This window comes from Zingiber officinale, chromosome 1A (genome assembly GCF_018446385.1).
Source record: "Zingiber officinale cultivar Zhangliang chromosome 1A, Zo_v1.1, whole genome shotgun sequence".
In the NCBI taxonomy this organism is placed as follows: domain Eukaryota; kingdom Viridiplantae; phylum Streptophyta; class Magnoliopsida; order Zingiberales; family Zingiberaceae; genus Zingiber; species Zingiber officinale.
The window spans coordinates 67,399,443-67,411,125 of record NC_055987.1 but is presented as its reverse complement, the minus strand read 5'-3'; the positions used below and the strand labels follow the sequence as shown (position 1 = coordinate 67,411,125).

Here is an 11,683-nt window from a genome sequence, read left to right as displayed (position 1 = left end):
ACTCAGCGGAAGATGCAGCTAGCGAGAAGGACTGCACGCTGTGCGTCCGAGGGACGAGGTGCTGCGGAAGAGTACACCGACGGACGAGAAGGAAGTGCGCGCAGTGGTTCCGAGGTACGAAAGCCGGAGCGGAAGATTGCTCGGGGAGCAAGAGACGCAGCTAGCGCGAAGGTCGGCACGGGGTGCGACCGAGGGACGAAGTCTGCAGATGAGTACGCTGGTGGACGAGAAGGGACACGCGGCAATTCCGAGGGACGAGAAGCCGGAGGGAAGCACGCTCGAGAAGACCGGAAGATGGGTTCGGGTGAGCCCTATTCCGGATGTCAGAGATCACCCAAGTAAGCGGAGCCAGAGCAGAAAGACCCGGACCAGAGGTGAGCTGAACCGGAGAAGAGAGCACGGACCAAAAGTCAACTGGGTTGACTTTTGGCTCCAGGGTGCCCGGAACTGTCCGGGGCGCCCGGAACTGTCCGGGGCGCCCGGAAGTGACTTTTTCACAGGATCGAGCTTTGACTCGATCCAACCATTGGGGGATAAATTTTATCCCCCCCCAGGGCGCCCGGAACCCTTCCAGGCGCCTCGACCAAGGTTATAAATATAGCCTTGGTCCAGAAGCTTTTCAACAATCACGATCATTCTATTTCCAAACACTTGTATGTTTTAGTTGTAGTTAAGCTTCTATTTTCTGTGCCTAAACGCTGTAAGAGGCTTCTCCGCCTGAAGGAGTTTTTGAGCTTAATCTTCCTTGGATTAACAACCACATCGGTTGTAACCAAGTAAACATCTGGTGCCTCGTCTTTTCTTTTATGCTTTTATTTATCTGCTTAATTCATTTTACAAGTGTTAGCTTAATCGTTCGAGGAAGGGTTGTCTATTTTTAATTGACAGGTTATTTACCAACCCTTCTAGCCGGCCCAACGGTCCTACACTTTAGGGATCTGATACCTGATTAAAATAAATTTTGACTCATGCTTGGACTTAAGGACCAACCAATTTGATTAAATAAACTAAATTAAATATTTAGTTTCTCCCTCTTCTTCCTAAAAATTAAAAAGCTCTTACTCCCATGTATTCAACAATATATTGTTTTATTCAAATTAAGCTAAGTGTCTTTTTAACTTAAGCTCTATTTTCAAAATTCAATATTTGCAAAAGACTAAGCTCATATAGAAACCTTCAAACTTTTTCAAACTTAGCAAACCTTCAAATCTAACATTTTATAAATTCTTGCTAAGCTATTTTTACTTACCTAAAAGTATTGAAAATCATTGTTTTCAAAATATTTTTTTTACTAAGTAAAAAGAGACTTCAATTTTCTCTAATATTTTTAAAATTTAGCTAAGTATATTTCAAAAACAACTAAGTTTCAATAGTGGCTAAAATTGTCCATCACAGTCGACTATATATTAGCCTTTTAAACTTAGGTGAAATTTTTTGATAAATGGCAAAGGGGGAGAGTAGGAAATTCAAATGTAAATATTTAAAAGGGAAGCCCTGTATTAAGGGGGAGCATCACAAAGTTTAAGTGTTAGCTTAAGTTATGCTTTTATTTGAATTTATATACTTAACCTTGCTCACTTAAAACCTTTTAATATATTCATGCATTTGTTTTACTTAACTTTGAATTCGGGTTGCCATAATCAAAAAGGGGGAGATTGTTGGTGCGGGAAACATCCGACGATTGAACCTAAGTTTTGATAATGGCAAAGGATTCAAAGTTAAGATGTGTGGTGATCTAACGGTCTGAATGAGATTGCAGGAAAGTCCTAAGTGTACTTAGGCAAAAGCCCTAACTGTGGTTAGGCAAGGTAAAAATCCTAGGGGGTGGTAACCCTAGGTCATAAGGGGTGGTAACCCTATGCGAAAAGTTTTGGTGGGTCGAGTGCTTCAGGCAAAAGTCCTAGGGGGGGGTAACCCTAGGTGGAAAGTCCTGGTGTCGCGAACCAGGTGAAAGACTGGACCAGCCGGGAAGCGGAAGTCCAGCAGAAAGTCCGGAAGCATCGAGAATCGAGCAAAAGTCCAGTCGATCTAGAGGATCGCACTGGCATCAGGTAAATCTCCTGAGTGGAGTACGTGAGGACGTGTTCCCCGTAGAGGGAACAGTAGGCGTCGGGTCGACCTAGGGTTTCCGGTTGGAAACCCGAAGTCAGACCCGAACAGTCCGGAGACTGTCATTATCATATCTATTATGTTTTATGTGCTAACTTTGTGCTGTAGGATATATTTGGGATTAATGTATCTTGCAGGGACCAAAGTGTAAAGAATAGCCTCGGATGAACAACCGAGGTGCCTCCATGGAGCTTGGAGGCGCCTCGGGTGCGAGCCGAAGCTAGCTGTCCAGAAGGATTGGAGGTGCCTTGAAGGAAGCTCAAGGCGCCTTGAACAGGTAGCTTAAGGCACCTTGGACAGTGATAAAGGCGCCTTAAGATGGATAAGAGGCAACGGTCAAAGCTTCATCTCAGAATTATTTTCGGGATAATACTTAGGGATTCAAGGCGCCTTGGAGCCTGATGGAGGCACCTTGAACACCCTTTATAAGAGGGTTTCGACCAGAGCTCAACACAACGAACTCCAAGCAATCCTTATGCTACAAGCTGCTCAAGAAACATCCAGAAGTGCTGTTACAAGCCCCTGACAACCCGGAGCTTCAGATTCTGCTACTTTATTGTTGTTAGTATAATTTGTTTTAGTGCTTTCAATTGTAATATCTTATTGTACACTTTTACGAACTTATAGTTGTTGCCCACGGAAAGCGGTCAAGGATCGCGGGCCTTCGAGTAAGAGTCGATCTAGGCTCCAAACGAAGTAAAACTCTCGTGTCTTTCTGTGTGTTCGTTCTTTATTCCGCTGCGTGTTTTAACTCCGATAGTTTTATGATTCGAAAAATGTGAAAGCCGCGAGCGCTATTCACCCCCCCTCTAGCGCATCTCGATCCAACAATGCATCCCCTCAGACTTAAACTTTTCATTGTCCCAATGAAAACTAGAAATGATATATGGAGGAGGTTTTATGAAGTTAGGGAAGTTACCAAATGATGAGCTCCAAATGCCTATGTCATGAACTTCTCATCATGTAGTTGTCCTCCTCCTAATCTTTGAGTCATATAAAAGAAGATTGACAACAAAAATTAAGTAGAGGATACATGTTTATTATAAAGAAAGAAATGAAACTATATAGAACTAAAGACATGAATGAAAATAAGATTAAACTTGGGTTGCCTCCCAAGAAGCGCTTGTTTAATGTCATTAGCTCGACCATTTCATCAGATTCATCTAAATCTCACTCTTAAAGGGGTAAGATATTTTAGAACCCTCCTACCAGGGGCTCTTATTATAGAGAGAGCTTTCATCAAAGGAGCTGCAGAGTAAAGTATAACTCTCTCCATCTTCGTCTTCTTGGAAGTTTTTTCAGGTGGTCGAAGATGGTTCAGATTGAGCTTCCAAATATCGGCCTCATGAAAATCTGCACACTTAGAAGAAATACAAATCTCCCACATACATGTTAAATAAGATAGAACCAAAACCATATTAAGATAAGTAGAATAAGAAATAAAAACTAAATCACATCCAACAAAGTTAAATATAGGTTCCTCTATAAAATTGTCTAAAAGATCACAAGAAGTACTAATCTTACTTTGCTGAGAGATACCTGAAAGTTCTAAACATGTAGATGTGACTTCTTTTGAATCAAATGATGGTTCTAGCTCTGGCTCAGGTATTGGTCCTACCAAAGGTGGTGATTCTTGAGACTCTGCTAACTCTGCATAAGTCCCTACATATTGGTCCACAACGTGTTCAATATTTGCAACTCTCATTATCTCTAAGGGTTGTGTAGACAAAGGAGGTGATTCTTGAGATAATGCTTCCATAACACAGCTCCCTACACATTCTTCCATATCATCAACAACACAAACATTAAAAAATAAACCAACATCAATATCCTCAACAGGAGAATCAATTACAAGAGGATCAATAGCTTCACTTGCAGTTTTAAGTTGATCTACCACATCACATTCTTCATCTGAAAACTCAATTTTATCATAACACCCTGTAAACCCAGAAGGTAGATCTGAAAACTTGTTATCCTCTGCATTATTATTACAATCCTCATATGAAGAGTCTTTATCTTTATATACATCTAGAAATCTGCACTTAACCATATTAGAATCACATAATTTTTTAAAGTCTTTATTTTCATTGACCTTCACTAGCCTTTGTGGAAAAGGAACCCTTAATGAAGGTATTGGGAAAGACTGAACTTCCTTTTTCCCATATTCTCTTTGAGCTTGTGAAGGCAGCCCAACTTGCTTTCTAGTGTTGATGTGATTAATCATTGAGGGAAGGGTACTTGTGGCCTTTGTGAACTTCTTGGAGTAATGGAACTGAATTCTTGTGCTCTTCTATTGTTTTTCTCCTCAATTCTAAACAAATCCTTCTTCAGAAGTTCTTCATGATTCTTGCCACTTCTCAACTTGATATCATTATCATTTACACTAGATCTTGTCTGTGTAGGAGGAAGGTCTTCTTTGAACCATTTTAAAACTATGCTATCAATCTTTTCCCCCAAATGTTTGAACTCCTCATTCTGTGACTTGTGATTTTCAACATGCTTGGGTGGTTGAGCTGCATTTTGTTTGACAGGCTCTCTTGCATTTATGACTTGCACTTCTTGAATATTTGAGGGAGATTCCATCCAACTTTTTTCTGACTATTCTTGGAGATTGAATGTCACTTGATCGATTAATGTATATGCTTCATCCACACTCTTATTCATAAAAGAACCTCCAGCTGATGAATTCAGATAACATTTATCTGAGAAAGAAATTCCCTTATAGAATATGTGCAAGGTGAGCCATTTTTCCAAACCATGATGAGGGTACTATCTTTGTAGACTCTTAAATCTGTCTCATGCTTCAAATAATGATTCTCCATTTGCTTGAGCAAAATTTGTGATGCAATTTCTCATGTAAATTGCTCTACTTGGAGGGATAAAATGATTTAGAAATTTCTTCTCCAATTGCTCCCAACTTGTGATGCTTTGAGGACAGAAAGAATATAACCAAGTCCTTGCTTTATCCTTGATACTGAAAGGAAATGTCATCAATCGAACTGCATCCACTAACACTCCTTCATAGTTCACCATATCACAAAGCTCTAGAAATGTCTCAAGGTGCAGATAAGAACTTTCTGATACTTCTCCTCCAAATTTGTGACCTTGTATCATGAAAATTAACTCTGGGTCTAGTTGGAAACTTTCTGCTTCAATATGAGGCTGCACAATAGGAGATAAAAAATATTATAGAAGTGGGTACAGAAAAATCTCTTAAAAGCCTGCTTGATATGTTAGTGCTCATGGTATCTAAAAAAATATAAGGAAAAATTAAAAATGTAGAATTAAAGACAAGAAATAAAATGCATAATGAAAAGAAGAAAGAAAATACATAAAGAAAAAGAAAAATGTCTAGAGTAACTCATATGCTAATCAACTAATGTTAATCGAAAACAGTCCCCGGCAACGGGCACCAAAAACTTGTTACGTCACCACAAGTGCATGGTTACGTCGCCAGTAATACAAAAGATATCAGATCCACATGGACTGTTGACTAAGAACTAGTCAACTTCGCATGGTGAATTATCTAGACAATCTAAAAATGGTTCACAAACACTAGATAGAAAGAAAAGAAAAATGAGAAAGAGAAAAGAGTGTAAGTGAATGAAGGGGATTAGATACTAGGATTTAGGTATCGTTGTGATGTTAGCTAATGTCCCTATGCATTGTTCGTCTACCTAACTCCATGCTTACACTTGTGTAGGAGTTCTAACTAAAGTCCGATACAACCCCACGAAGATCGCATTGAAGAGTTTACCCAAGTTCTACCGCCATTAAGTAGAAAAGGTAATTTAAGAAGTCCGATTCTAGGGATCATCCTTCTGTCACAAGGGCCCATGGTCCTACGTTCCTAGATTGCACAGATCACTTCCTAATGGTAGATTAATGCAATTAAGTAGAAGAGGTAATTTAGGAAGCCCAATTATAGGGATCATCCTTATGTCACAAGGGCCCACGGTCTTACGTTCCTAGATTACACAAATCACTTCCTAACGGTAGATTAATATAATTAAGTAGAAGATGTAATTTAGGACGTCCGATTATAGGGATCATCCTTCTCACACAAGGGCCCACGGGTCCTACGTTCCTAAATTACACTGATCACTTCCTAACATTAATTTGGAAGAACCCTTTAAACTCTAATTAGTTTTCCTAGTAGAGAGTCAATTCCCATTTCAAGGAATTACCGTAGAAAGTAAGGGATACCTTCTATCACAAGGTCCCATGATCTTACATCCCAAGGCTCTTCCTCTACACGGTGATCTAACCCTACATCACATGGATTGACCTCATATATATTTTGTTAAACATATACAAAGCACACCACATAGATCATGATATAAACACTTCATTGCATAGGAAAATGTCCAATTACATAGTTCATACATCACAACACATCACAACACATCACAACTACCTCTTATATCCTAGATCTGGAGATCTACTCCATTGCAAGGGAATTACAACCAAAGTCGATAAGTAAAACAATCTACAACTCAATACATCGAGATAGAGAGAAGAGAATGCTTATCTTTGAACCATAGCGTCCTTGGAAATGCTCCCTTGCTCCGGAGGAGGACAGATCGGCTACGAAGATAGAAGATCTAGGGTTTCCCCAAAGGAGAGAACCCTTCCCCAAGCAATGGGGGAAGAGCCCCAAGCCAAAAGATGCCCAAGATAAGTGAAAAGGGGAGAACAACTCTTTTTATAGAGCAGGGCATGGCCACTACATGACCCGTGACACGACCGTGTGGATCTCACACGGCTTGAAGGTGTCTGCTCTCGGCCAGGGTCACACAGTCGTGTGGCCTTCATATGGCCGTGCCATGCTCCCTCTCTAGATGTCTTACACAGCCGTATGGCTCACACGACCCTGCTAATCTTAGCCTCTGAAAATGTTGCACGACCGTGTGTTGGATATACTGCTAGAGTGACATGGTCGGTCCACACCACACAATCATGTTATGCTCCCTCTCTGCCAAAGTCACATGGCTGTGTGGATTCACACGGATGTGGCCTTCTGCGCCTCTAGAAAATTTGCACGATTGTGCCATTTGGCACGGTTGTGTGTTGTTTTGTCTCTAGAACATTGACATGGTCGTGTGGCTCACACGGTCGTGGCTTGACTTGCCTCTAGTGGGGGAGCACGATCGTGTGGACACGACCTTGACTTGATTTCCTCCAACGATGTTCTCGTGTACGTTTTTGCTCCATTTTCACTCCAATATGCGTCCTATCAATAAAAATATGCAAAGAATTGATCTCCAAATAGAATATAATGGAAGTATGACATTATAATGAAATAGGATGCAATAAACATAGATTATACTCATGAAATACAAGTAGATGTGCGTCAAAGTATGCATAAAGTATATATAATCTACGTACATCATCTCACATCTGCACTCGAGGATAAAAGAACTCATCACCGGACTGACAAATCTCAGAGAAAATGTAACGAATCGAGATTTATTAAGGTATGATTTAAATGCATTCCCTAGGACACCTGAGTGGACCTCTATAGTTGACTCATTTTATATATATCTAAAGATCTAGAAGTTAGTTCATTAGAAAATCTTTGTTTCACCTTTGAACTTCACGAATCTAGATGTGTAGAGATGAAAAGGGAGCCTAGTCAGAACGTTACCCTGAGGGCAAGAATGGACAATCTAGACTCAAAAGCATCAATCGACGGATGAAGTGGTGCTATTAGTAAGAAAAGTTAATAAATTTATTAAATATAATAAATTTAAATCATAAACGAGAAAGCATTATTGGAACAAAAGGAAGGTTCGATGTTACAACTGCAATGAAGAAGGGCACATCAAGAATGACTGCTCAAAATTGAAGAATAAGGACAAGGAGAAGAATAAGAAGCCAACCCAGCCTAAGTATAATCTAAAAGCAAAGTGGGACAATGCATCATCCAAATCCGAAATAGAAGCCTACGCCGGACTAGCTCTAATGGCAGACCATCAAAAAGAAGACGAAAGTAGCTTAGAAATGATTATCGATGAAGGGGGAGGATCATCAAAGGAAAGATACGATAAAGGGGGAGCATCAGAATATGAGGTAAGTTAGGTACGTGTCTTATCTCCTGAAAACTCATTTCAATTTATTAAGATTCTTTCCAAAGATTTAGTAAAATTAGAAAAAGAAAATATAAACTTAAAAAGATAATTAGCCAATGCTCAAATACTTGAAAAATTCTTTCCAAAGATTTATTTGATAATTTAAAATAGAAAATGACAAATTGAAAACAGAAATAGAATATTTGAAAAATTGTGCATGCTCAAATACTCAAAATATTAGGAGATATAATAATTTAAATTGGTATTTTAATTACCATATGGGTCAAATTAAGAAAATATCATAAAAATATATTCCTAATAAATTTCTGATTAATCCTGTAGGAAGAAACCTATTTTAGATTCCAAAATTATATTTAAATTGATTACTTTCTTAGGGCTTTCAGAAAGAAAGTTAAATATTTAAATTTTTTAAGAGGCTTTGTTTAGAAGTGGTTGATGCTTCAATAACCAAGAAGGTCTAGTGTCTCACTATAGCCTGAAAGTCAATTACTGAATTGAATGTTTAATTAACTTACTATGAAGCATTCAACTAATGCTCTAAATTTTTACTAGAAAAATTTATTAAAAAAAGTCTAATCATTAAAATTTATTTAAGTTAATCTAAATATTTTTTTAAAATATTTTTCGTTATAAATTTTTATGAATTAGTGATCAAAATGTAAATTTTTTATAATTTTGCCAAAAATTCAACTTTCTTTGAAATTTTTTTATTCAACCCTTGCTAAAGCTTTTATTATTAAAGGAGTTTTTCAAAATTAAATTTTTTTTGAAACTTAAATTTTCATATTTTTTTTTTCCCTTAGACTTTTTAGACCTTCCAAGTAATATATTTAACGTACTCATTTTTAATGTGATCAAAAAGGGGAATAGTAAAGATTAAGTCTAGGTGGAGGTAGTATAATTTTAATTTTTTATTTTTGTACTTAATTTCTATACTTGCAATTTTTTTTTTGTAAAAATTATAACTATTTATCTATGCTTTATCCTAACTTAACTTGGGTTTGATCACATCAAAAAGAAGATGATTGTTAGTACGCCAAAATAGTTTTGGTGTGATTAACCAAATCAGGTTAGATCCTGTTAGTTTTTAACCCCTATGTCTAAGTGTGTAGGAACTTAGGAGTGCAAGAGGTCAAGTGAAAGACGCAGCGACAAGGATGGCACGGGAGAGAGCTGATGAGCTCGGTGCATCCGAGGGACGAGGTGTTACGGAAGAGTGCGCGGGCGAACGAGAAGGAGGCATGCAACATTTCCGAGGATGAGAAGCTAGAGCGGAAGATTGCTCGAGAAGGCCAGAAGTTGGGTTCGGGTAAGCCCTATTCCGGATGGCTGAAATCACCCAAGCGAATGAAGCCAAAGCTGAAGGCTTGAACCAAAAAGTCAACTGGCGAGTTGACTTGGTCCGGGTGCCTGGACTGAGTCTAAGCGCCTAGATGGTCAAGGTGCCCGGAACAGAAGTTTTAGCCATTTGCGATGTGGCGTATCCCGCTGTGTTGGGGATAACCTTTTATCTCATTCCAAGCGCCTGGAACCATTTCAGGATCCCTGAGTAAGGCTATAAAAGCAGCTCTGCTCCCAGAAGCTAAGAACAACAAGAAAAAGAGAGAAATAACACTTGTAATTAATTTAGCTTTCTAGTTATGAGATTTAACTGCTGTAAGAGGCTTCTTCGCCTAGAAGAGAATTTTAGTGAGCTTTACATATTCGTTAGATTAACAACCTCCCCCGTTATAACCAAGTAATTTCTTTGTGCCTCGTTTGTTTAGTCTTTTAATTATTTTTATGCAAGTGTTGATAATTATTAAGCTATAAAATTCGAGGAAAGTTCTTTTTCCTTACATAATTATTCATCCCCCCTTTAGCCGACCACTAAGGGTCCTACACTAATGGGACAAGAAGATCGGATATTAGGCATCGAAAATCCTAGTTGATCAGTAGGACCATACACTAGGCAGTGCAGATAAGAAGGATTAAACACTGGGCAGAAGACCAGATAAGTTGATTTGGTAGAACACTTGATGGGTCATGGACCGAACATCAAGTAAGGCAAGTCCTAATGGGTTGATATGACATTAAGCATAAGAAGAAGTTCAAACAGGTATGCTAGAATGGATTCTTGGCAAAAAATAAGTAAAGGTAAGTTCCTTGAGTCAAGAGATCTAGTGAGAACATGTTCTCACTAAGGGAATGAACTTAGGCGATGATCCGACTAAGGGTTATACTCAAATTCTGAAATCGAGATCGAATAGTTGATTAACTGTCTAAAATAGAATCTACATATGTTGTACTATATATTATGCTAACTCAGTATTACAGGGTTCAGACAACCCAAAGGTAAGTTTGATTGATCAAAAGATGACATGACATGGAGTGCTGATGTGGTAGTTAAAGCGGTAGAGGATCAGGCTAAATAGACTCAATCAAATGATGAGTCAGATGAAGCTAGTGCTGGACTTGGCAAGGTTGGTAGAGTTTCACCTGGTGTTGATGCAAGAGTTAGTTGAAGCTAGAAATGAACATAGGATAAAGGAAACTGAGAGATAAAATCAAATTCAAGTCCATATAGAAAGCCAACCGGATTATATAGAAAGCCAACCAGATCAGAATCAAGTTCATAAGGAAAGATAATCAAAGAATTGAAAGACAACCAAAGAATTAAAAGTTGACCAAAGAATTGATTAAAAAAAGCTTGGATGAGATTCAGAAAAGACAATTCATTTGAATACACAAATCAATCAAGGAACAATTTGTTGACTTCCTGAGATCCTTCTCTTATGCGAAGACCAAGTCCTTGAGCCCAAGTGCCCTCTGACAACCAAGATCTCATCTTCAATCTATTGTTGTCAGTATTTTAGTTTATACTTGTTTTATTTAACATTTCACTTTCATTTCCCGAAGGGTGGTAAGCTTGTTACCATATCCATACTCTTTACAAAAGGAGTTCTCTATCTCCGAAAAGGTTTTTGGAAAAGAGACGTATAATGAATTGCTCATTCGTAAGAGATCAAGAATCGTGAAACTTAGAGTAGCAGTCCGAAGGATTGTTAATCAAATAAAAATAAAATTATGTTCTTTATATATTTATTTCCTATTTCTATTGCTATAAATCTGATTTATAAAAAGAAGAGAAATTTTTTTAAAAGAATGTCTTAAAATCGATATTCACACACCCCCGCTCCTTAATTATTTTCTCAATCCAACAATTAGTATCAAAACATGGGCGCTCCGAATAGGTGAAACCACCATTCGAGCATTTTCTTTTTCTTTTTTTATATAATTCTTATTTCCAATCACATTGCTTACCCAAGTGGAACAATATATTTTTAGTTCTATTTTTTTTGTAAGATATTGATGGCTCATTAAGAATTCTATAGCATAGTTCATCCACCCCTATTCAATGAAGAAGACTTCAGTTATTGGAAAAGGTAGATATAGTGTTACCTAGAAACAAAGATTGTCATTTGGTTTAGCATCAACAATGC

At 38.1% G+C, this 11,683-nt stretch overlaps 1 non-coding gene across 1 annotated transcript; it reads left to right on the top strand.

Moving 5' to 3' along the window:
• Nucleotides 1-4,861: 4,861 nt before the first annotated feature.
• On the top strand, nt 4,862-4,967 carry LOC122039215. Its single transcript, XR_006128094.1, has one exon. It is a non-coding gene; the product is annotated as a small nucleolar RNA R71 (small nucleolar RNA).
• The last annotated feature ends 6,716 nt before the right edge of the window (nt 4,968-11,683 follow it).